The following is a 27,719-nucleotide window of genomic DNA, read 5'->3' as shown; positions in this document are numbered from 1 at the left end:
TCATAGCTAGCCACCGTTCATGAAATGCTGTAGTATGAATCTGCAGGTAGCTAAAGCTAACCAACTAGGTTCAATGTTAGCTAGTGAACCAACATTAGGCTATAACTAGCAATTCAAATGGCTTTCTGAAATACAAATAATATTACTTCACAGATCATACATGTAATGTTAGCGAGCGAGCCAGCAAACTAATGTTTGCTAGCTAGCTTATAGTATGCTTTAACTTGCAATGAAAACAACTTTACGATAAAAGAACGTATAATATGTGAAAATGTAGCTAGACTCTTACCCGTATAAATGGATGAACACTTCACAGCAGACTGGAACCAATTTAACTAAGTAAGATGTCCTGTGTCATTTCTGTTTTGTTTGTACAGCTTGTTTGCCCCCCCGTTGTGTCAAGTCACTCTGGTTCACACTGACCTTGTGCAGAAAGTAGTCGTTGTTCCACTGATCTTTGTCGATAGCGCCTGCTAAATTCAAGGCAGCAATGTTGTTGAGAGCAGTAAAAACACTTTTGCAGTTCTCCATGGCTGTTATATCTTTAAAAAAAGTAACAGTAGCAAGAATTATCTTCTGTTTTAGTCAAGCTCTAACTGTAATTAATCTACTCTGATGTGGGTTTATGGCTCACTTAGTTTTCTCACTGCTTGGGGGCTGTTGCTCACCATGCTTGCCCAGAAGGGACTTTGTACCAATATCATTTTATAATAAATGGATGTTTAATTTGTTTGCAGGGCGTTCTGGGATGTTGAACATTTCAGGCCCAGTGCCCCGCTGTCTAGATCCCCCTTGCCTTGTCTGTGAAGGAGGCTCCTTCACTTGAAACCTATCCTCCAGGTGTAAATTGGCAGGAGGTGGGCAGGTTGGAGGGGACGGTAGTGGTGGTAGAATCTTGATGCTGGAGATATTAATATTTTATTGCTATGTCTGTGAGCACCCGGTTGAAGAGGCATTCTGAGACAGATCAAGGCAGAGGCTCTTTAGAAACTACGTTTAAATTAAGGAGAGAGGAGGCTAGCTCACTTCAATTGCAAGAAGAAGCAATATTTCTCCAAAGACTGCTTGTGTGGAGTGAATGGTAACTTTTTTAATAGATTTCACTTCTTTTCCCTCTTTGAATCCATGTAGGCATAGCTTTAATTTTTCATTCTAAATGAAAGCTGAATCCCCTGTAATATGTGTCACCACTTTCAGTTGTATCACTCTTTTCTATAGTGCAACGCTTTTAGCGTTTCTTCCAAAATGAGCATTAGACGTGCTGTTGAATGGGACGTTACAGTACGATGGCAACTCAAAAGCCCCTGAACAAACCATTACACTGTCAAAAACCATCACTGAAGTATACTTGTATGTCTTACCTCCAGACTGCATCATACTACATTTTTTCATTCTAAACTCAGCAAAAAAAGAAATGTCCTTTCAATGTCAACTGCGTTTATTTTCAGCAAACTTAACATGTGTAAATATTTGTATGAACATAACAATATTCAACAACTGAGACATAAACTGAATAGGTTCCACAGACATGTGACTAACATAAATTGAATAATGTGTCCCTGAACAAAGGGGGTTCAAAATCTAAAGTAACAGTAAGTATCTGGTGTGGCCAGCAGCTGCATTAAATACTGCAGTGCATCTCCTCCTCATGGACTTCACCAGATTTGCCAGTTCTTGCTGTGAGATGTTACCCCACTCTTCCACCAAGGCACCTGCAAGTTCCCGGACATTTCTGGGGGGAATGACCCTAGCCCTCACCTTCCAATCCAACAGGTCTGAGACAGATGTGCTCAATGGGATTGAGATCCGGGCACTTCGCTGCCCATGGCAGAACACTGACATTCCTGTCTTGCAGGAAATATAGCACAGAACGAGCAGTATGGCTGGTGGCATTGTCATGCTAGAGGGTCATGTCAGGATGAGTCTGCAGGAAGGGTACCACATGAGGGAGGAGGATGTCCTCCCAGTAACGTACAGTGTTGAGATTGCTTGCAATGACAGCAAGCTCATTCCGATGATGCTGTGACACACCGCCCCAGACCATGACGGACCCTCCACCTCCAAATCGATCCCGCTCCAGAGTACAGGCCTCGGTGTAACGATCATTCCTTCGACGATAAGTGCAAATCCGACCATCACCCCTGGAGAGACAAAACCAAGACTCGTCAGTAAAGAGGACTTTTTGCCAGTCCTGTCTTGTCCAGCGACAGTGGGTTTGTGCCCATAGGTGATGTTGTTGCCGGTGATGTCTGGTGAGGACCTGCCTTACAACAGGCCTACAAGCCCTCAGTCCAGCCTCTCTCAGCCTATTGCAGAAAGTCTGAGCAATGATGGAGGGAGTGTGCATTCCTGGTGTAACTCGGGCAGTTGTTGTTGCCATCCTGTACCTGTCCCACAGGTGAGATGTTCGGATGTACCGATCCTGTGCAGGTGTTGTTACACGTGGTCTGCCACTACGAGGACGATCAGCTGTCCATCCTGTCTCCCTGTAGCGCTGTCTTAGGTGTCTCACACTACGGACATTGCAATTTATTGCCCTGGCCACATCTGCAGTCCTCATGCCTCCTTGCAGCATGCCTAAGGCACGTTTACGCAGTTGAGCAGGGACCCTGGGCATCTTTCTTTTGGTGTTTTTCAGAGTCAGTAGAAAGGCCTCTTTAGTGTCCTAAGTTTTCATAACTGTGACCTTAATTGCCTACCGTCCGTAAGCTATTAGTGTCTTAATGACCAGATGCATGTTCATAAGCTAGTTGGTGCATGATGCATGTTCATTAAATGTTTATGGTTCATTGAACGAGTATGGGTAAGCATGGGAAACAGTGTTTAATAATATCCTCTTAGAGCTACCCCCTACTTTTTTCAATTTCCGCCTGAAGACATACCAAAATTTACCTGCCTGTAGCTTGGGCCCAGAACCAAGGATATGCATATTCTTGGTACCATTTGACGTTTGTGTAAATGTGAATTGAATGTAGGAGAATATAACACAATAGATCTGGTTTAGATAATACAATGAAAAAAACATGTTTTTTTATTTTTATTGTTGTATCATCATCATCTTTAAAATGAACAAGATTTCAAATTCAGTAAAAAGCATAAGAGGGCAACAGTACTTGTGCAAAGTTTCAGAATTCTAATTTCCAAAATGAGTGTGCTACATGACATTTATCATGAAGTCACCCAGGTGTCCCACACAAGTAGCCCAAATGTACCCAAGTGGCCAAATTGGTGAAGGTATACATTTTGAAACAAATAACTATATACAAAATACCAAAATGGTATTCTAACACAACCACCCCCCCCCAAAAAAAATGGAGAAGAAAATATGGAGAAAAAAAATAAGAAAAAAAATATACATTTACAAAATAACATGGGTACAGGGTAACTATTTACACACTTTCAATATTTGGAAGACCCTCAGTCCTCTATCAAATCAAATGTATTTATATAGCCCTTCATACATCAGCTAATATCTCAAAGTGCTGTAAAGAAACCCAGCCTAAAACCCCAAACAGCAAGCAATGCAGATGTAGAAGCACGGTGGCTAGGAGAAACTCCCTAGAAAGGCCAAAACCTAGGTAGAAACCTAGAGAGGAACCAGGCTATGAGGGGTGGCCAGTCCTCTTCTGGCTGTGCCGGGTGGAGATTATAACAGAACATGAGATTTTCAAAAATTCATAGATGACCAGCAGGGTCAAATAATAGTAATCGCAGTAGTTGTAGAGGATGCAACAGGACAGCACCTCAAGAGTAAATATGAACAGTTTAGGGTTCCATAGCCACAGGCAGAACAGTTGAAACTGGAACAGCAGCAAGGCCAGGTGGACTGGGGACAGCAAGGAGTCATCATGCCAGGTTGTCCTGACGCATGGTCCGAGGGCTCAGGTCCTCCGAGAGAGAGAAAGAGAGAAAGCATACTTAAATTCACACAGGACACCGGATAAGACAGAAGAAGTGCTCCAGATATAACAAACTGACCCTAGCCCCTCGACACAAACTACTGCAGCATAAATACTGGAGGCTGAGACAGGAGGGGTCAGGAGACACTGTGGCCCCATCCGATGAGACCCCCGGACAGAGCCAATCAGGAAGGATATAACCCCACCCACTTTGCCAAAGCTCTACACAATATTGTGCTGCTGATGCCAGGTGCCATAGCAGTCTTTTCTGCTGTAAAGCAGAGGGTCACCAAGCATGTGGTGCAGGTGATGGGGGACTTAATCTTGCAAACACAGCGACACCTCCATGCTGTGCCCTTTTGGCCCTTAGGCACATCCATGCCTGCAGAAATACATTTGGGCAGATGAACACTTGTGGCAGGAGCAGAAGGGACAGAGGTAGAGTAGGTAGAACGTGGTTCAGTGGTGCTGCAGCCAGCAAGCTCCTTGATGAGCAGCTCTCTGAAGGCTTTCGGTGAGAGGAAGGGCTTTCCACAGCTCTTAGCCATTTCTTTGTGTAGGATGAATGCATTCACCACATCAATGTTGATGAAATGATAGAAGAATGTCCATTTCATCGTCTTATGGAGGACATTGTAATAGCCTATCAGCGCATCTGACAGGTCCACACCTCCCATGCTCTTGTTGTAGTCCTTTACTGCAGTTGTGTTGTTGTCCTTTACTGCAGTTGGAATGGGGACATTTTTGGTGGTCCATGCCCCGGCACCGTCCTTCACACGTCTGACGACATGATCCCCACTGAAGGACTTGTGGATTGTTGTGCACATCAACACCTCTCTGGTATCCATTAACTTTACAAAAAGAAGGCCATCTTCACGGATCCATCGCATGGACCCCCGCTCAGCCCGCTTAGGCATGTCGTTCACCTTCGTCTTCGGGAAAGCCCACCCTGTTGGTACGAATGGTGCCACAAGCCCACACTTCCCGCTTCCTAAGGTCTGCAAACAGGGTAGGGCTTGTGTAGAAGTTATCCACAAACAGTTTATAGCCCTTCCCTAGCAGTTGAAAATCCAATAACTCCATTACAAAGTCATAGCTAAGTCCCTTACCGGTAGCAAAACTGTTCTTCCCATCATAGACAAAAAAATTGCATGTGTAGGCACACACAGAATCAGACAACACAAACAGCTTGTAACCCCACTTGGTTGGTTTGTTTCTCATGTACTGTTTGAGGCCATTCTGTCCTTTGAGGCTACCATCCTCTCATCTATTGACACATTCTGGGCTGGCTGAAAGTAGGTTTTGCAGGCCTCAACAATGCTCTGGTAGAGAGGTTTTATTCTGCACAGTCTATCAAACGTTGCTGTGCCTCTCTTCTTGTCATTCGCTTCATCATCCTTTGGGTCACTGATATGAAGCGTCTGTGAAATAACCAGAAACCTTTTGCAAGACATAACAGTCATGGGGAAAGGCAGTTGGTAGAAAGATTACATTTTCCAGTAGTCCCTCAGGCTTTTCAGCTTCACCAGCTCCATGTAGACGACCAGTGAAAGGTAGCAGAAAAAGTCTGACATGGATATGGGCGTCCATGCTACCTTTTTGCCTGCTTGCTCCTTCTCCCCATACTTATTTGTGTGAGACACGAGCGAATCAGGTGAAAAACAGCTGAAAAAGCTGAAGGGGGCTGTAAGTTGATGTCATGTTCACCTGAGGTCCTGGCTTCCTTTTCAGCCTAAATGTTGGTGGAGGTGGCTCCACATCATCTTCTAGGACAGTGTGCCAACGCCCTTCTGTCCCTTCGTTAGCAGGTGGCACACTTCCCCTCCTCTGCTTCTTTGTCAGTGCCTTCACACCTCTAGATGGCCCGGGAGGTGTGGAGCCGGAGACAACAGGTGTCCGGCTGGATGAACCAGCTTCAGTGGGGATGGACACCTTGGCACTGGGGGCTCCCATTCGGAGTCAGTGTCACTGTGAAAGAAAATGTTCAGTTAGAATAGTTTCACATATGAGCCCTGTATCAACAGGTATAATAAACAGATATATAGAGTACAGGGAACATAAAGTACTGTTCCATTTCACTTTGGCCATTGTTGTGGGCCTGCCTCAAATAGGCTATTTCATGTGGGGGTGGGGTGGGGCGGAGCGGCAGACACACGCATCTCGACCATGCTCCCTCTAATCCATAATATGTAGACTGAGAGGAAGAAGCATGGTCGCTGTGTTGCGATGTGTGGGTTTGCTGTTACATTCGACTCCATTCCATTTTATATATATACAGTGCCTTGCGAAAGTATTCGGCCCCCTTGAACTTTGCGACCTTTTGCCACATTTCAGGCTTCAAACATAAAGATATAAAACTGTATTTTTTTGTGAAGAATCAACAACAAGTGGGACACAATCATGAAGTGGAACGACATTTATTGGATATTTCAAACCTTTTTAACAAATCAAAAACTGAAAAATTGGGCGTGCAAAATTATTCAGCCCCCTTAAGTTAATACTTTGTAGCGCCACCTTTTGCTGCGATTACAGCTGTAAGTCGCTTGGGGTATGTCTCTATCAGTTTTGCACATCGAGAGACTGAAATTTCTTCCCATTCCTCCTTGCAAAACAGCTCGAGCTCAGTGAGGTTGGATGGAGAGCATTTGTGAACAGCTGTTTTCAGTTTTTCCACAGATTCTCGATTGGATTCAGGTCTGGACTTTGACTTGGCCATTCTAAAACCTGGATATGTTTATTTTTGAACCATTCCATTGTAGATTTTGCTTTATGTTTTGGATCATTGTCTTGTTGGAAGACAAATCTCCGTCCCAGTCTCAGGTCTTTTGCAGACTCCATCAGGTTTTCTTCCAGAATGGTCCTGTATTTGGCTCCATCCATCTTCCCATCAATTTTAACCATATTCCCTGTCCCTGCTGAAGAAAAGCAGGCCCAAACCATGATGCTGTCACCACCATGTTTGACAGTGGGGATGGTGTGTTCAGGGTGATGAGCTGTGTTGCTTTTACGCCAAACATAACGTTTTGCATTGTTGCCAAAAAGTTCAATTTTGGTTTCATCTGACCAGAGCACCTTCTTCCACATGTTTGGTGTGTCTCCCAGGTGGCTTGTGGCAAACTTTAAACAACACTTTTTATGGATATCTTTAAGAAATGGCTTTCTTCTTGCCACTCTTCCATAAAGGCCAGATTTGTGCAATATACGACTGATTGTTATCCTATGGACAGAGTCTCCCACCTCAGCTGTAGATCTCTGCAGTTCATCCAGAGTGATCATGGGCCTCTTGGCTGCATCTCTGATCAGTCTTCTCCTTGTATGAGCTGAAAGTTTAGAGGGACGGCCAGGTCTTGGTAGATTTGCAGTGGTCTGATACTCCTTCCATTTCAATATTATCGCTTGCACAGTGCTCCTTGGGATGTTTAAAGCTTGGGAAATCTTTTTGTATCCAAATCCGGCTTTAAACTTCTTCACAACAGTATCTCGGACCTGCCTGGTGTGTTCTTCATGATGCTCTCTGCGCTTTTAACGGACCTCTGAGACTATCACAGTATAGGTGCATTTATACGGAGACTTGATTACACACAGGTGGATTGTATTTATCATCATTAGTCATTTAGGTCAACATTGGATCATTCAGAGATCCTCACTGAACTTCTGGAGAGAGTTTGCTGCACTGAAAGTAAAGGGGCTGAATAATTTTGCACTCCCAATTTTTCAGTTTTTGATTTGTTAAAAAAGTTTGAAATATCCAATAAATGTCGTTCCACTTCATGATTGTGTCCCACTTGTTGTTGATTCTTCACAAAAAAATACAGTTTTATATCTTTATGTTTGAAGCCTGAAATGTGGCAAAAGGTCGCAAAGTTCAAGGGGGCCGAATACTTTCGCAAGGCACTGTATATACACACACACACACACAAACATAGGCTATGGGTCATTCACATACATACAAACATAACCCCACCCACAACGAATATCCAATGTGTACTTTACAAATTTCATTACATTTTTATATAATTTCCTCTATAATTTTGTCTACATTTGTATATATATATATATATATATATATATATATATATATATATATATATATCTCTTATGGATGATGCGAATTTTCGCAGCTTTTTGTTAAAAATCGCGCAACATTGCAGCGTCCTGCTACTCATGCCAGGAATATAGTATATGCATATGATAAGTGTGTGTGTATAGAAAACACTCTGAAGTCTCTAAAACTGGTTAAATCGTGTCTGTGGCTATAACATAACGTGTTTAAGGAGTCAAAATGCGTCGAAAAACTGTTCCCCGAAACACAAAAAAAATATCCATCCGCCAGTCAATGTATTGTCTAAGGCTGAAAAAAATACATGGAAACCCCCTGTAAACGCCTACAGCTTCCACACGATGTCGCCAATGCTGTCATTTTCATTCTGCTTTATCCTTGGTTTGGTAGCGTGACGCATATCCTTTCTTTGGGCTCACCACAGGATGTTTTGAATGTGAAAACATGGACGATGATTTCAAGACTTGCTGCTATCGAATACAGATCGCCCCGTGATCAATTTAATCGATTATTAACGTTTATTAATACCTAAAGTTGGTTTAGAAAAGTAATTTGAAGTGATTTGTAAAAGTATATAGGCAACTTTTGTAATTTTAAAAAGTGACGTTGCGTCTTGTAAAGGGGCATTTTCCTGGATCAGACCGGTCTTCAGCAAATCACATTTTGGGTATACAATGACGGATTTAATCGGGAAAAAGACCCAATTGTGATGTTTATGTGACATATAGGAGTGCCAAGAAAGAAGCTCGTCAAAGGTAATGAATGTTTTATATTTTATTTCTGCGTTTTGGGTAGCGCCGGCTACCGCAAAATCTGTTGTTTTGTTGACGGTCTGGTGTTCTGGGGGGTGTTTGCTATCAGATATTCGCTTCTCATGCTTTCGCCGAAAAGCATTTTACAAATCTGACTTGGTGGCTAGATTCACAACGAGTGTAGCTTTAATTCACTACCTTGTATGTGTGTTTTAATGAAAGTTTGAGTTTTATCGAAATCTTTCGGTGGCGCTCTAAAATATCCACTGATTTGATCCGGCAACAGGAACATCCTCCCTAAGAAGAAGATCTAGTCTTAGATTTAGCTTTCCCTGACTTATTCGCCATGATGTTCAATATATAAATAGCTGAAGATGCGCGTTACCGAAAAAGGGCTGTGCGTCACAAGCTTGGCTCCTTCCAGTATGAATCTTCAATGGCGAATGACCGTCTTTACGCAGGAGTTTACTACATGGGTTGGTCTTCCAACACATAAACATCACATATTGCCGTTTACCTCAGCTCATTGGCTATCTACCCAGCTAGATTTCAAGACGATCAGTGGTCATTGGGTTAAAATACAGTCAATCAACGAAACAGTGGTCATATCATTGGTGAATGAATTCATGACACAAGCGGTTCACAAAATGTTTTGTGTTAGGCTATAAAAATGGATTTTATCAAACAAAAGACCATTCATTGTGTAAGCATTGGGATTGCAAACAGAGGAAGATCGTCAAAGGTAAACTATTTATTTTATTGCAATTTGTGATGTTGTTACGCTTGTGCTGGTTGAAATAGTTTTTTTTATGGGGCTCTATGCTCAGATAATTGCATCGTATTCTTTCGCAGTAAATCCTTTTTTAAATCTGACAACGCAGTTGGATTAGCAAGATTCTAGGCTTTCGATACATGTGAGACACTTGTATTTTCATGAATGTTTAATATGACTATTTATGTAGCGATCACCGTATGTTGTCGAATGTAATCCCGCTAATGGGTTCGGTGCGCAGAGAGGTTAAACCCTTTACAATGAAGATCTGTGAAGTTATTTGGATTTTTACTAATTATCTTTGAAGCACCTTGGCTTTAGCTCAGCAGGCTAACATGGTCTTGAGTTATGTCAATACCTCATGTTCAATAGCTAGTTGGTTCCGACACATTTCACATTTCAGCGATGTAAAGCAGGTGTTGTATAGAACAGCATAGCCTCTGACCATTCTACATGAAAGTCATGCACGTGTTATACTTGTTAGCAGTCATTAGCTAGCTTTAATAATCCTGTACATTAATGCAATGGGATGTTTCCTCTGGCAAGGCAAGGGCAGGCTGACTTTCCCCTGGTGTATATATAAGGAGCATTAAGAAACACAGTGATGGATGCTACAGGGAGAGGAAGATAAAGGTATTCTGGGAACAATTTTTTCCCAGGACGGCCCAGGAAGCAAAGAATAGACACAGGGCAGAATACACAATGGAGTCTGGCCTGCCACTGCTCCACTCACACAGCCTGAAGCTCTGGTAAACACATAATTAAACTTTTGCCAGTGGGCGATCTCATCTGGACACCTATACAATTTCACATTATTCACAGAATAAAATCCACAGACAGAGTCTAATACAGAATTGTGTACCCCGACTCACCTGCAGAGAGTCAAAATAGCTTGGCAAGATAGGGATCATTTGGCACAATTATTTATATTTTGTAAAAACAGGGAGTTCTCAATGGAACCAGTGGTACAAATAAAACATTTAAGTCTTTGGGGTTAGGGTTGCTGTTGAGAGCCTGCCGCTATAGAATGTCTTCATCCAATTTTTGTGTGGCCTGTGTGTGTGTGTCTGTGTGCAAGTCTGTTTCAGCCTGTATTTGTGTGTGACTGTGACTTACGCCCCTCCAGGACTTCAAGTCTGTTTTGTCAGCTGGTTGTGTTGGGGCCGACACTGGAAAGATCCAACAGTGCTAATGAGCTCACATGCCTCTCAGACACCTCTGAGATTACACACAGGGGAGATTGGCTAACCTGGCACCAACTGCAGCCATGACACTGAGGCTTGCTTCCAGTGTTTCTCTCTGTGCTCCCTGGTAAAGAGGGAGCAAGGGTGCTACAGAGGAGCAGGGCATCCTTAGGTCCCTGGGATGCAGGCTCCGTCTGGCACCAGCTCAGTCCCATAGAGAATCACATCACATGCCTGTGCACAGTTTAGTTTTCACAGCGGAAAACTTTGATACACAGCTTTATTATCATCCATGGTGCAATGGCACCTTGTTTTAATGCATCTTCATGGCAGAGGATTCTAATGCAAATGTTTCTGTTTCCGTGCAGATTTGTTTAATTTGTTAAAAACTTTCTCTCTTTTAGTATACTACTTACATGTTATGCATTGCAGTGCTAGCTAGCTGTAGTTTATGCTTTCAGTACTAGATTAATTCTCTGATCCTTTGATTGGGTAGACAACATGTCAGTTCATGTTGCAAGAGCTCTGATAGGTTGGAGGACGTCCTCCAGAAGTTGTCATAATTACTGTGTAAGTCTATGGAAGGGGGTGAGAACCATGAGCCTCCTAGGATTTGTATTGAAGTCAATGTACCCAAAGGAGGATGAACACTAGAGGTCCTCAGGCTACACCATTGTGTTACTCTACAGAGTGCTGTTGAGACTACTGTTGGATTCGGGGTAAACTTTGAGCATTGAGATATTAAAGACATGATAGATCAGATGCATAGTATATAAAGGAGTGAGAAGTTAAGAGTTCTCTGTAGTAAGACAACTAAGCTTGGAATGTGCTGAGTGCAGGGAAAATAATTGCATGTGACAGTACTGATAAGGGGAGAAACCATTGAAGGCATGTCTTTTGTCTGAATTACAGCTGTAATGGCCCTTTGGGAATAATTAAACTTGGTTAAGCTTCTCTAGTGTCCGTGAGTTATTTACTCTGAAAAATAAGAACCTAACAGATGTGATCAGGGTTCACCACGATTTGTAGTCCAACCAAAGAGTCCAGATCAGTGGAGCAGAGCTGGCAACAAACAATGTTGGCAAGTTACTATATCTGTTTCCACTCATTTTGACATATTGTGGAGATGAGAATCATAGGCTGAACAAAGAATGGGATACGGACCTGGAGAGCCTGAGTTTAATTCGGTAGGCCCATTGTATAATGATTCTGGGTGGAGTTGGTTCCCTGCTAAACCTGTAACGGGAGAACAAAAGGCCCAGTTGCAGTGGCTGTAATAGTGCAGGGTGTGAGTGTGTGTGTGAATGGGAGATTAGTTTTGTGCCCTGTTGGAGTGGTGAACCATGGCAGATTGTGTGGAAATAGGAAGACAAGTGTGAATAATTTTGGTGATGTGTGTTATCAATAATAGGGATATCGGAGGCAATACGGGAAAAAGCCATTATGTCCTCCGTATTCTCCAGTAATACATTTGAAGACGCTATGGAATCAGTACTAATACAAGGTATTAAGTGCCATGACCAATTAATTATTATGAATTCAAATCAAATAAAGAATTCAGGAAGGTCTTCCTGAATTCTTTATTTAGGGAATAATAAGGTCTTCCTGAATACTTTATTTGATTTGAATTCACCATCAGCAGGAAAATGGTGTCCAATTTTGTCTAATTTGCTAAATTTTTCCCATATTCCAACCGAATTGGTAGAACGCTTGTGCGCTTCTTTCAGCACCTCCATGGCTTTATTCAAATCTGCTAGCTCTATATTACAGAGTTGGCTTATGAGTTGGCATAAGACATTAAACCAGAATCAAAAGCTCAATATACCAGCGCTTTGATGTCAGCATTCTATCAACAAAAAATGCATAACGATAAACCTGGAATGAGTACCAGGTTTGATGGCAGGTTTGAACCCTGTGATCAAAATGATAATTGTGGCGGTAGTAGACTTAATTCAAGACAATGTTTTGAGAGTGGAATATAACTCACCTCGCAGACGTGCGATTGGTTAATAGGACCATAGAGATAATCACTAACTATAGTTCCAATGGCCAAGATAAGACAAAGAAATGTAGCGGAAAAGCAACAAAGAGTAGGGAGACAGAGTCTCGTTTCAGGTGTGGGGCTATTGGTCATTGGAAAAGAGAGTGTAAAGTGGATATGGAGCCTGCTGTATTCGGAGAAAATGCTGCCAGGCAAGCATTTGCATCGTTTCAAAAGCGCAACAACAAATCCTACGGAAAGTAGCAGGAATGGAACTTTCACATAGCGGTGTAAATCCTCTTTTAGATCGATTAGTGGTTCATAGAGATTACGGTCTCTATGTGATGGAAGACATATGAGATCACGTTTTACCTAACTTTTTAGTAGAGGCCAGGGATGAAATATTGCCAATTCCTTACGATGAGAAATTGACTAAATTTGCCACAGGAAAACTTATTTTGGGTTGAAAAATCTAGGCAAAATGCCAGAGGAATGGATTCTAAAGGTAACAAATGTATATTATATGGCCAAACACTCCTTGCAAACTCAGTAAACATTTTTTTGGGGATATCATGAGACATTTTATGTGGTATTATTTTAAAATAGATTTACGTATTATGTTGTCTTATTCGGAAATAGATTTCTAGAATGGACGAAAGGGTGGAGGGGTCACAAGGAGTTGGTATAGAGGTTACCAAACCTAAAATTAACTGGGGTCACAAGGAGTTGGTATAGGGGTTACCAAACCTAAAATTAACTTTAATTTTTTGGGGAAAAAAACAGTGAATCGTTAGACTCTGTGATAATAAGTGAGGCCTGTTCATTTATTTATTTTTTACTTTATTTCACTAGGCAAGTCAGTTAACTGCACCTCAGTAATTGCAGCCCAAATAAATGCTTCACAGAGTTCAGTTAACAGACACATCTCAACATCAACTGTTCAGAGGAGTAAGGCCTTCATGGTCGAATTGCTCCAAAGAAACCACTACTAAAGGACAACAATACTAAGAAGAGACCAAGAAACACGAGCAATGGACATTAGACCAGTGTAAATCTGTCCTTTGTTCTAATGAGTCCAAATTAGAGATTTTTGGTTCCACCCGCCGTGGCTTTGTGAGATCTAGAGTAGGTGAACGGATGATCTCCGCAAGTGTGGTTCCCACCGTGAAGCATGGAGGAGGTATGATGGGGTCGGGGAGCTTTTCTGGTGACACTGTCTGTGATTTATTTAGATTGCAAGGCACACTTATGCAGCATGGCAATGATATTCTGCAATGATATGTCATCCCATCTGGTTTGCGCTTAGTGGGACTATAATTTTATAACAGGACAATGAACTAACACACCACCAGGCTGTGTAAGGGCTATTTGACCAAGAAGGAGAGTGATGGAGTGCTGCATCAGATGACCTGGTCTCCACAATCACCCGACCTCAACCCAATTGAGATTGTTTGGGATGAGTCGGACGGCAGAGTGAAGGAAAAGCAGCCAACAAGTGCTCAGCATATGTGGGAACTCCTTCAAGACGGTTGGAAAAGCATTCCAGGTGAAGCTGGTTTTGAGAATGTCAAGAGTGTGCAAAGCTGTCATCAAGTCAAAGGGTGGCTACATTAAAGAATCTCAAATATAAAATATTTTTAGATTTGTTTAACACTTTTTTGGTTACTACAAGATTGGATATATGTTATTTCATAGTTTTAATGTCTTTACTATTTTATTACAATATAAAAAATAGTCAAATTAAAGAAAAACCTGTGAATGAGTAGGTGTGTCCAAACTTTTGACTGGTGCTGTAGTTATATTTTAAAGAAATGTTCCTTTATTATTTTAACCAAACCCTACCATCCCTTCCCTATTTGGAGTAAACTAATGGACAACAACACTTAACTATCTACTTCCAGATTATACAGTTGAAGTAGGAAGTTTACATACACCTTAGGCAAAAACATTTAAACTAAGTTTTTCACAATACCTGACATTTAATCCAAGTAAAAATTCCCTGTTTTAGGTCGGTTAGGATTACCACTTTATTTTAAGAATGTGAAATGTCAGAATAATAGAAGAGAGAATTATTTATTTCAGCTTTTATTTCATTCACATTCTCAGTGAGTCAGAAGTTTACATACACTCAATTAGTATTTGGTAGCATTGCCTTTAAATTGTTTAACTTGGGTCAAATGTTTTGGGTAGCCTTCCACAAGCTTCCCAAAATAAGTTGGGTGACTTTTGGCCCATTCCAACTGACAGAGCTGGTTTAACTGAGTTAGGTTTGTAGGCCTCCTTGCTCGCACATGGTTTTTCATTTCTGTCCACACATTTTCTATAGGATTGAGGTCAGGGCTTTGTGATGACCACTCCAATACCTTGACTTTGTTGTCCTTAAGCCATTTTGCCACAACTTTGGAAGTATGCTTGGTGTCATTGTCCATTTGGAAGACCCATTTGCGACCAATCGTTAACTTCCTGACTGATGTCTTGAGATGTTGCTTCAATATATCCGCATAATTTTCCATCCTCATGATGCCAACTATTTTGTGAAGTGCACCAGACCCTCCTGCAGCAAAGCACCCAGCAGTGCTATTTGCAGAGGGGGACATAACTTGGCAGGGGGTCTGGGGGTCCTCCCATTTTGATGGACATCTGAAGCACATTTCCTGCATTTCTACACAATCTAATATGACCCATGGCCCTTCCATCCAGCTCTATGTAGATCAACAAAAAGTAAGAAAAAATGCCCAGTCATCCAGCTAGGTAAGATATTATTATTATTTTTTAAAGTGATTTATAAGACTGAACTAGAGACAGTGTAATTCAATACTCAATATTGTGTTGCCCCTTTAACGAAAAGCCTAACAAATGAACACCTCTTACAAATAAAGGACAAAGTCAACTTTTGATTGTCTTTACGACATCCTCTATTTCAAATTCAGCCAGAGCGCCCAGCCAAACCAAGCCTTCCACACGACCGACCCCCACCAGTCTAGTCAATAACTAAACTCTCTCCCCAACACAACACAACTTCCTTCCCATCTTGTTTTAACACACAGAAGCAGTACACCCTCCATATAACTCATATCATAGGCCTAATAGTACTGTAGAGCTCATTTTACTTTACTTACTAATTTTACACGTCCCGTGCCAGAGCCGCCACCGTGGACAGACATCCACCCAGACCCTCCCCTGTAGGTTTGGTTTTGCAGCCGGAGTCCGCACCTTTGGGGGGGGGGGGGGGGGGGGTACTATCACGTTCTGACCTTAATAAAAGAACTATGTATTTGTTTTAGTATGGTCAGGGCATGAGTTGGGTGGGTTGTCTACGTTCGTTTTTCTATGTTGTGTTTTGCGTTTGGCCTGGTATGGTTCTCAATCAGAGGCAGGTGTCGTTAGTTGTCTCTGATTGAGAATCATACTTAGGTAGCCTTTTTTCACCTGTGTTTCGTGGGTAATTATTTCCGTGTCAGTGTTTTTTTTCCACACGGAACTGTTTCGGTTTTTCGTGTTGTCGTTTATTGTTTTGTTCAGTGTTCTTATTAAAAAACCAAGATGAACACTTACCACGCTGCGTATTGGTCCGATCCTTGCTACTCCTCCTTAGAAGAGGAAGAGGAAAGCCGTTACAACGATAAAGGGTTTAAATCAACTTGTGAATTTTATTGTATAGCTATGATCCCCCATATATCTTAATGTAATGACAAACAAATTTGGCAGATTATTATTATTAATGACTTACAACAGCTGAAACATGTGTCCGTGCATGTGTGTGTGCGTGTGCACGTGGGTATGAATGAGTGCAGTCATTAACCGTAAGCATATGCCAAGTTCATCCCCGGAGGGGTACATGTCTCATACATGGGTTGCTGTGTGATTGGTCTAACTGTGGAATTTTTTCACCTCTGCCGCATGCTGCTGTTCTAGTGGTGCCCTGCCTACATTTCTCAGAGTCCATACTCTATATTCCAGCTGATTGAATTTTGACTTTGAAATATGATAAGTACACATTTACTCTGATGGAAACAAATTAGAGGGCTGGCTGAATTGAGAATAATGTAATTCTCTGTTAGGGGGCAGAGGAGTGGAATGGAGGGAGGGGAGTGTTGATGTCAGTGACAGATGTATTGGTAATTATAGCTGGTGAAAATGTTCCCGGCACATAACATATAAATCTGTTTCACTGGGGTAGATATTACACAAGTTGATCACACAAATCAATGGCCAGCATTGTTTAAATGGCTGTGTGATGTGATATATCTGTTAAATCCACTAATCCATTGGTCTCCACAGTTGAAGGTCCTGTCCTGAATCTTCTAATCCTCTCCTCAACATCACACAGAGCTCTTCTCAGTGCCCTCAGGCTTGCTCTCTGTCAGCAAGTTAGGTCAGCATTCCATCAACATGCTGGCACAGCCACATAAAGAATGAGCCCTTAGCTGCACACTGACCGTGGTTCAGCCATCAATACCAAATTGTCCCCATCCATCATTTGCACAGGGAAAAGAAAGCAGCATATCTTAGGTTAGTAAACACGGAGTGACCCATTTCTTCTCCCCCCCCACCACCACCTCTCCCACTCCCTCTCTCTTTCTTTCTCCAATAACTGGTATTTTCAACACTCTCCTAAATAAGGCTCTCACTCGTTAAGTCAATAAATTGAGTCATGTTTTTTGTAAAAGGTCAGCAATATATTCTACAGCTTCTTCTCTATCTGTGATGTGTGTCCGCTGCAGGCACCCTGGTCGGTTCGCCTACATTCCTCTGATGTGGCCACAGATGTCATGTAATGAAATATATTGGAGTCAGGGCTCAGAGAGTGAAATGTCATGTCTGGGCTCCATGGCAGGGCCTGCATATTGAGAGGAAGCAGTCTGGATGAGACAGGGTTTACTCTGCATTAATTTAATCCTGCTAAGAGTCGGGGGTCTCACAATGCCCCGTCCTTCCTGGAAAAGGCCACAGGGAAAGTAAATCTACTCAAGGAAAGCTTGTATTGATTATTGTCACCTTTAGTTTGCTGTGATAACCATGCCAAAATTAAAGAAGTCTTAGATAATTTTTCTGATGCTGTTTGCTGGTATCATTTACCTTCTTCAGCCAATCTTCCTGACTACGGCTTCTCTATAAGATCAAATAAAATTTGTTCTGAATGCTTTGCAGTTGATACAGCTCTGAGACAACTTAGAACTTTGACAGGAGACAACCTCGCAAGTATTTGTCATGTACTGGACTCTGAACCCCATTCTAGACATATTGTCTGAGATATAGAACTTTTAGCAAGGCCCCCTTAGGGAAGTAATGTTCTCAGTCTTGCATTTGTTTGATGTTTCTTTTCTCCCTAAGATAGCTATTTGTCAGGCTATAATGGCCCTACCTGCTTTATAAAGAGATGCTGAGAGCTTGATGACAGTGATAAGAGCCTGATAAAAGACCAGATCAGTGTTTGGTACGACTTAATCACTCGATCGCTCATGTCCAGTTCAAGCACTAACAAACAGCCCACGGGACCTGCTCCAAACATTCTCACAACATCTGTGTTTGAAATTTGGTCTCTTCAAGCCTAAGAAGATAAGCAGGCCTTCCTCCATTGAAAGCCCATTAATATTTATACATTAATTTCATACCTTGTTTCACCCGAGTTGGAAGGGCTGGCTGTTTGTGGAATAATGAATCGAGCCCAAGGGTCGTATTAAGCCGATGACTAATTCGGATAAATCCACTCTCCTCACCAGCACACTCAAACCGTCTTGTCTCCTCTTCAAACAACAGTGACAGCCAGAGCGCTAAAGCGTTTGTCCTTTTTACTCTCCTATCCTACCCAAGCTGCTCATCCAAGATAATCTAATGTGTGGACAGGGCTCCTGTGAGTGGGAGTGGATGGGCCATGTCTGTTTTTGTCAGTCTTAGAGTGAGAGAGAGACACCTTTCTTGTGTGTGTAATGGTGCAGGTGGAATGGCAGGGTTTGTGGGAAATATTCAGGAACTGTATTCTAACAGACAGATAAATAGACCTGAGTCAAGCTGTCTAGGTGGATTACTGTAGATGTGATATATCCATAGCCACCGGAATTAGGGGTGCTGAAAAATCAGAATGCAATCCTCCGCATCCCCATACGTTTTATTAATAATAATTCAAAATAAAGTAGTGCACTGGGCCTTTACTAGTGGACCAATATAGCCATCTGCAGCGTCATCTCAGGCAAAAAGATTTGTTGAGCTAGGTGGCTAGGCTAGGGTTTAGGGTTAAGGTTAGGGTTAAGTTTAGGAGTTAGGTTAAAGGGTTAAAACTTGTTATGGCTGAGATCCCGCTACCGGGATCGATATGACAACAGCCAATGAAAGTGCAGGGCACCAAATTCAAACAACAGAAATCTCATAATTAAGATTCCTCAAACATACAAGTATTTTACACAATTTTAAAGATAAACTTGTTGTTAATCCCACCACAGTGTCCGATTTCAAAAAGGCTTTACAGTGAAAGCACCCCAAACGATTACGTTAGGTCACCGCCTAGTCACAGAAAAACACAGCCATTTTTCCAGCCAAAGAGAGGAGTCACAAAAAGCAGAAATAGAGATAAAATTGTGGCGAAATCTGCACGGAGCCTTCATCGTGCACTGCCACTTTAAGAGCGCATGAGCAGTAAGGAAGGAGGAAATAAAGAGAGCTCATTCAGCTCTTTGGGGAGGAGCTCTAGGAGGCGCGACAGTTTGATTGTGTGGGCTGTGCTGCAGAAGTTTTGTTTGTTTTCAGCGTGTGTAGTTTTTAAAGTATTTAACTCAATCATCGGTGTAATCGCTCTAGGTCGTGGTTGTTTTCATTTAGGACCGCGCCCGTTATGGATCGCATGGATTAGTAGCAACATTGTTGCGAAGCTTTACCATACAAACCAACAAACCACCAGACAGTCAGACAGTACACCGGCACGCCTGAAGACCACAGCTAAGATCTCTCTTGTTCTCTTTCTCTTTTTCTCTTCCCTCTCTCGTTCCAGTGCTTTGCCCTGCAACAGACTCTCTATTTTTCCAATGCACTTCCCATTGAAGTTCATTAGAGCTGGACTATTATTGCCCTGCCAGAAGTATTTGGGTGGACATTTTAGTTATAAGGTGTCACGCCTTGGTCATTGTGTTTTGTGTTTTCGTTATATATTTTGGTCAGGCCAGGGTGTGACATGGGTTTACGTGTTGTGTTTCGCATTGGGGTTTATAGGATTGGGATTGCTATGATTAGGGGTGTGTTTAGTTAGGCTTGGCTGCCTGAGGCGGTTCTCAATCTGGAGTCAGGTGATTCTCGTTGCCTCTGATTGGGAACCGTATTTAGGTAGCCTGAGTTTCGCTTTGTATTTCGTGGGTGATTGTTCCTGTCTCTGTGTAGTGTTCACCAGATAGGCTGTAATAGTTTCACGTTCCGTTTGTTGTTTTTGTATTTATTAGTTATTTCATGTATCGTCACTTTTTTCATTAAAGATCATGATTAACCACCACGCTGCATTTCGGTCCGACTCTCTTTCAACAAACGAAGAACGCCGTTACAAAAGGGAGGTTGCTTGCAAGTTATGCATTGTTATGTGAACTGTATTGAGGTGTACTAATGACATGTGGCCGAGAAGATTGTGGACATTTTTTAAGGCCTTTGTTGTGTCTATGAACTCCCCCCACATTCAGACCCTCTGCACTCCTCCAATGGACGATAATACATATTATTGCAAATCCTCTGTTGATGACTGGGTTCTTTCTTGTATGAAGTTGCTGTTAAATTGCTCTGCCATTATTAGTATTATTATTATTGATGAGGTATTCTTGTTGGGGTTAGCCCTGTGCTGTGATGTGGGTTTTATATGGTGTGTATTCTTGTTTCTCTCCACTGGCTATCTGGTAAACAGGCTACACTCTAGGCAGTCTCTTCTGCTGATGTGTGTGGGTCTGGTAGTGGTACTATCTCTATTCTACTCTTTTCCTTTCGGCATGGTTAATACCTGCCTGGCGCCCGAACAAATCATTCTTTACCCCTCTCTAATAAATACCACTACAAAATGAATCACTAACCTTTGATGATCTTCATCAGATAACACTCATAGGACTTCATGTTACACAATACATGTATGTTTTGTTCGATAAAGTTCATATTTATGTAAAAAAATCGGTTTACATTGGCACATTATGTTCAGTAGTTCCAAAACATCTGGTGATTTTGCAGAGAGCCACATCAATTTACAGAAATGCTCATAAAACATTGATAAAAGATACAACTATTATGTATGGAATTATAGATACACTTCTCCTTAATGCAACCGCTGTGTTAGATTTTTTTTAAAGTGGAAAAAGCACACCATGCAATAATCTGAGTACAGCGCTCAGACAACAAAACAAGCCAAACAGATACCCGCCATGTTGTGGAGTCAACAAATGTCAGAAATAGCATTCTAAATATTCACTTACCTTTGATGATCTTCATCAGAATGCACTCCCAGGAATCCCAGTTCCACAAAAAATGTTTGTTTTGTTCGATAAAGTCCATAATTTATGTCCAAATACCTCCTTTTGTTAGCGCGTTTGGTAAACAAATCCAAACTCACGAGGCGCGTGCAAGTCCAGGCTAAAGTTCAGACAAAGTTCAAAAAGTTATATTACAGGTCGTAGAAACATGTCAAACGATGTATAGAATCAACCTTTAAGATGTTTTTTGATATAAATCTTCAATAATGTTCCAACCGGAGAATTCCTTTGTCTTTAGAATTGCAATGGAATGCAGGTCGCTAACACGTGAGCGCGCGTGATCAGCTCATGCCACTCTTGCAGAGCCCTGACTCATTCAGCTCTCATTCCCCCCTCCTTCACAGTAGAAGCATCAAACAAGGTTCTAAAGACTGTTGACATCTAGTGGAAGTCTTAGGAAGTGTTATTTGACGCCATAGACACTGTATATTCAATAGGCAATGACTTGAAAAACTACAAACCTCAGATTTCCCACTCCCTGGTTGGATTTTTTCTCAGGTTTGTGCCTGCCATATGAGTTCTGTTATACTCAGAGACTTCATTCAAACATTTTCAGAAACTTCAGAGTGTTTTCTATCCGAATCTACTAATAATATGCATATCTTAGCTTCTGAGCCTGAGTAGCAGGCAGTTTACTCTGGGCACCTTATTCATCCAAGCTACTCAATACTGCCCCCCAGCAATAAGAGTTTTAAGTAACCAACTGTCTTTTGTAACCATACACTCTTAGAAATAAAGGTGCTATTGAATAACACTTTTTTGGTTCCAGGCAGAACCCTTTCCACAGACGGTTCTACATGGAAACCAAAAGAGTTCTACCTGGAACCATAAAGGGTTCTACTATGGGGACAGATGAAGAACCGTTTTGGGAGTCTTTTTAATAAGAGTATAACAAACATAACATATCATAATAATTTACAGATTTCACAGATTTACATTTACTATGTTATGTCTAGTCTATGAGACCAGGCTGGGTACATAAGTAAAATATTCAAAGGACAAATGCATGCATCGTATATATGTGCCTAAAGGCAAACTTAAATTCGATTTGGACTTTTTCAAGAATTTTTCTCAAGGTTCGGTTACAAAGCCACTGCTGGCAATCCCTTCCTTTGTCATAAGAAATTAAATCTAGCATGTTGTTCCATCCATGACAGGCATAAACAAACGGGATAAATGGGAGAGATTTGCATTTTCACTCATGTTGCATTATAGAAGTTAAGTCAGCAGGTTAAAACAAAGGTTACAGATAGCACTTCTCACAGGATTTATATTATTTCCCCTGGAGGAAAATCTATCTAATAATACCGTCTAATCCTCTCAGAAAACTATTCACCATGACGGGAAAAAGAGGACTTTTCCAGTTCCCTCAAGTACCCTCAACGGTCCAGTACAGTAATTTTAAACAGGAAATACACGTATGTAATGCCACTAGGTGATTACAGAGACACTATTATATGTACTGCAGGACACATAACTAAATAGGCAGTAGTAACAGTTGTTTAAATACTGTATGTATGATTACAGTTACCACATTTTTGAGGCACCCCACCATTAATATTCACCTTACATAACTAGCTGAATGATAAGAATTCTAATGAACTTCTTGAGGGTGGACCTAATGGACAGGTTACATAAGTTACCATCTCCACAGTGAACAGCTGAACACATTTTCTCTTTATAACGGAGAGAAAGAAATAGACACATACCAGGAATGATACATAGCCCTAGGCTCCAGTCAGTGGCTTTTGGGCCCACAAAGACCTCTCATGTATTAATTTAAAAGGCCTTTGATTCCTGCCTCACTGCAGAGTCAAGCAAAGGCTGTAACAGAGGCTCTGGAGGCTGATTGTGAAGCAGTGTGAGTCCTTCCATAGTTCTAGGAGCCGTATTGATCTGTAACACCAGGCTATGAGAGGGGACATAGGAAGAGGCTGTGTGGAGGTGAGGTGACTGACTCAAGCTGAGACCAAACACCCAGGAAAATGCTCTGTCTCATATACATTTTTGGAGCTTCCAAGGTGGCATAGCAGTTCAGACGTCTTTTGTCCTTGTCTTGTCGTGTCCTGTGTATATATATATATATATTTACAACTTTTTTCACATACATTTAATTTTTTATTTTCCATCAATTTATTTTCCATCTCCTCATCTTCAAAACACTCTCCTGCAACCCGCCTCACCAATTTATATTTATAAAAAAGTATTATTTACCTCAAATCTGTAATCCTCCAAGAAGCTAGCCAGAAACTCCAAGAAGCTAGCCTGAAACTAGCCAGAAGCTAATCAGAAGCTAGTTCAGAAGCTAGTTAGCTTCTTTACTGGCAAATCGTTAGTATTCAGCTAACCACGGTTTGTGGTCATCAGCTATCCTTCTGTACGTCGCAGCTCGGCTCGGAACGGATCATACCGGACCAATTTTTCTCTCCATGTCCCTGGATTTCGACTGCTCTCTGGACATTCATACCCGGATCTCACAGCTAGCTAGCTGCTATCCGTGTGACTATCGGCCTTCGTCGATTCCGGAGCAAACATCAATTATTCCGGAGCTAGCCAGCTCCGTCAATCACTCCTGAGTTCCATCAATCACTCCTGGGCTGCAGTCACCTATCCGGACCCGTTTTACTGCCTATGCGGAGCCCCACCTTGGCCTTCACAACTGGACTGCCGACGTTATCTACCCGAAGGAGATCCGGCTGGCTCCTCCGTCGCGACGTTACCTGAACGCCCATCTGCGGCCTGCTAACCGTTAGCTGTCTTACCGGCTGCTATCTGAATAGACAATCGGACAATTTATTTATTTGTATTATTGTTATGTTTTCTTCTTGGGCCTCTATAACTATATCTATTGTTTTTATTTTTGTTGTTGTTGTGTGATTTGGATTAATCCCCTCTACCACACGGAACCCTACTAATCTACTGACGGAACGCAAGAGGTGGCTAACAACAGACCTCCATCCTATGCTAGCTTGCTACCGATGGCCTGGCTAGCTGTCTAAATCGCCGTGACCCCCAACCAACCTCTCCACTCACTGGACCCTTTTGATCACTCGACTAAGCATGCCTCTCCTTAATGTCAATATGTCTTGTCCATTGCTGTTCTGGTTAGTGTTTATGGGCTTATTTCACTGTAGAGCCTCTAGTCCTGCTCACTATACCTTATCCAACCTATTAGTTCCACCATCCACACATGCAATGACATCTCCTGGTTTCAATGATGTTTCTAGAGACAATATCTCTCTCTTCATCACTCAATACCTATGTTTACCTCCACTGTGTTCACATACTGCCATACCTTTGTCTGTGCATTATACCTTGATGCTATTTTATCGCCCCCAGAAACCTCCTTTTACTCTATGTTCCAGACGTTCTAGACGACCAATTCTCATAGCTTTTAGCCGTACCCTTATTCTACTCCTCCTATGTTCCTCTGGCGATGTAGAGGTGAATCCAGGCCCTGCAGTGCCTAGCTCCACTCCTATTCCCCAGGCGCTCTCTTTTAGCCTTGGTAGCCTTGGTTTCATGCATGTTAACATTAGAAGCCTCCTCCCTAAGTTTGTTCTATTCACTGCTTTAGCACACTCTGCCAACCCGGATGTTCTAGCTGTGTCTGAATCCTGGCTTAGGAAGACCACCAAAAATTCAGAAATTTTAATTCCAAACTACAACATTTTCAGACAAGATAGAACTGCCAAAGGGGGCAGTGTTGCAATCTACTGCAAAGATAGCCTGCAGAGTTCTGTCCTACTATCCAGGTCTGTACAAAAACAATTTGAACTTCTACTTTTAAAAATCCACCTCTCTAAAAACAAGTCTCTCACCGTTGCCGCCTGCTATAGACCACCCTCTGCCCCCAGCTGTGCTCTGGACACCATATGTGAACTGATTGCCCCCCATCTATCTTCAGAGTTCGTGCTGCTAGGTGACCTAAACTGGAACATGCTTAACACCCCAGCCATCCTACAATCTAAACTTGATGCCCTCAATCTCACACAAATTATCAATGAACCTACCAGGTACCTCCCCAAAACCTTAAACACGGGCACCCTCATAGATATCATCCTAACCAACTTCCCCTCTAAATACACCTCTGCTGTCTTCAACCAAGATCTCAGCGATCACTGCCTCATTGCCTGCATCCGTAATGGGTCAGCGGTCAAACGACCTCCACTCTTCTGCGAGCAGGCCTTTCTAATCGACCTGGCCGGGGTATCCTGGAAGGATATTGATCTCATCCCGTCAGTAGAGGATGCCTGGATATTTTTTTTTAAATGCCTTCCTAACCATCTTAAATAAAAATGCCCCATTCAAGAAATGTTGAACCAGGAACAGATATAGCCCTTGGTTCTCCCCATACCTGACTGCCTTTAACCAACACAAAAACATCCTATAGTGTTCAGCATTAGCATCGAACAGCCCCCGTGATATGCAGCTGTTCAGGGAAGCTAGAAACCATTATACACAGGCAGTTAGAAAAGCCAAGGCTAGCATTTTCACACTGTAAAGTCCATGGAGAATAAGAACACCTCCTCCCAGCTGCTCACTGCACTGAAGATAGGAAACACTGTCACCACTGATAAATCCACCATAATTGAGAATTTCAATAAGCATTTTTCTACGGCTGGCCATGCTTTCCACCTGGCTACTCCTACCCCGGACAACAGCACTGCACCCCCAACAGCAACTCGCCCAAGCCTTCCCCATTTCTCCTTCTCCCAAATCCATTCAGCTGATGTTCTGAAAGAGCTGCAAAATCTGGACCCCTACAAATCAGCCGGGCTAGACAATCTGGACCCTTTCTTTCTAAAATTATCTGCCGAAATTGTTGCCACCCCTATTACTAGCCTGTTCAACCTCTCTTTCGTGTCGTCTGAGATTCCCAAAGATTGGAAAGCAGCTGCGGTCATCCCCCTCTTCAAAGGGGGGGACACTCTTGACCCAAACTGCTACAGACCTATATCTATCCTACCGTGCCTTTCTAAGGTCTTCGAAAGCCAAGTCAACAAACAGATTACCGACCATTTCGAATCTCACCATACCTTCTCTGCTATGCAATCTGGTTTCAGAGCTGGTCATGGGTGTACCTCAGCCACGCTCAAGGTCCTAAACGATATCTTAACCGCCATCGATAAGAAACATTACTGTGCAGCCGTATTCATTGATCTGGCCAAGGCTTTCGACTCTGTCAATCACCATATCCTCATCGGCAGACTCGACAGCCTTGGTTTCTCAAATGATTGCCTCGCCTGGTTCACCAACTACTTCTCTGATAGAGTTCAGTGTGTCAAGTCGGAGGGTCTGCTGTCCGGACCTCTGGCAGTCTCTATGGGGGTGCCACAGGGTTCAATTCTTGGACCGACTCTCTTCTCTGTATACATCAATGAGGTCGCTCTTGCTGCTGGTGAGTCCCTGATCCACCTCTACGCAGACGACACCATTCTGTATACTTCCGGCCCTTCTTTGGACACTGTGTTAACAACCCTCCAGGCAAGCTTCAATGCCATACAACTCTCCTTCCGTGGCCTCCAATTGCTCTTAAATACAAGTAAAACTAAATGCATGCTCTTCAACCGATCGCTACCTGCACCTACCCGCCTGTCCAACATCACTACTCTGGACGGCTCTGACTTAGAATACGTGGACAACTACAAATACTTAGGTGTCTGGTTAGACTGTAAACTCTCCTTCCAGACCCATATCAAACATCTCCAATCCAAAGTTAAATCTAGAATTGGCTTCCTATTTCGCAACAAAGCATCCTTCACTCATGCTGCCAAACATACCCTTGTAAAACTGACCATCCTACCAATCCTTGACTTTGGCGATGTCATTTACAAAATAGCCTCCAATACCCTACTCAACAAATTGGATGCAGTCTATCACAGTGCAATCCGTTTTATCACCAAAGCCCCATATACTACCCACCATTGCGACCTGTACGCTCTCGTTGGCTGGCCCTCGCTTCATACTCGTCGCCAAACCCACTGGCTCCATGTCATCTACAAGACCCTGCTAGGTAAAGTCCCCCCTTATCTCAGCTCGCTGGTCACCATAGCATCTCCCACCTGTAGCACACGCTCCAGCAGGTATATCTCTCTAGTCACCCCCAAGACCAATTCTTTCTTTGGCCGCCTCTCCTTCCAGTTCTCTGCTGCCAATGACTGGAACGAACTACAAAAATCTCTGAAACTGGAAACACTTATCTCCCTCACTAGCTTTAAGCACCAACTGTCAGAGCAGCTCACAGATTACTGCACCTGTACATAGCCCACCTATAATTTAGCCCAAACAACTACCTCTTTCCCAACTGTATTTAATTTTTATTTATTTATTTATTTTGCTCCTTTGCACCCCATTATTTTTTTATTTCTACTTTGCACATTCTTCCATTGCAAAACTACCATTCCAGTATTTTACTTGCTATATTGTATTTACTTTGCCATCATGGCCTTTTTTTGCCTTTACCTCCCTCCTCACCTCATTTGCTCACATTGTATATAGACTTGTTTATACTGCATTATTGACTGTATGTTTGTTTTTACTCCATGTGTAACTCTGTGTCGTTTTATCTGTCGAACTGCT

Source organism: Oncorhynchus kisutch, linkage group LG23, assembly GCF_002021735.2.
Source record: "Oncorhynchus kisutch isolate 150728-3 linkage group LG23, Okis_V2, whole genome shotgun sequence".
Classification (NCBI taxonomy): Eukaryota; Metazoa; Chordata; class Actinopteri; order Salmoniformes; family Salmonidae; genus Oncorhynchus; species Oncorhynchus kisutch.
This window is presented reverse-complemented; position numbering follows the sequence as displayed.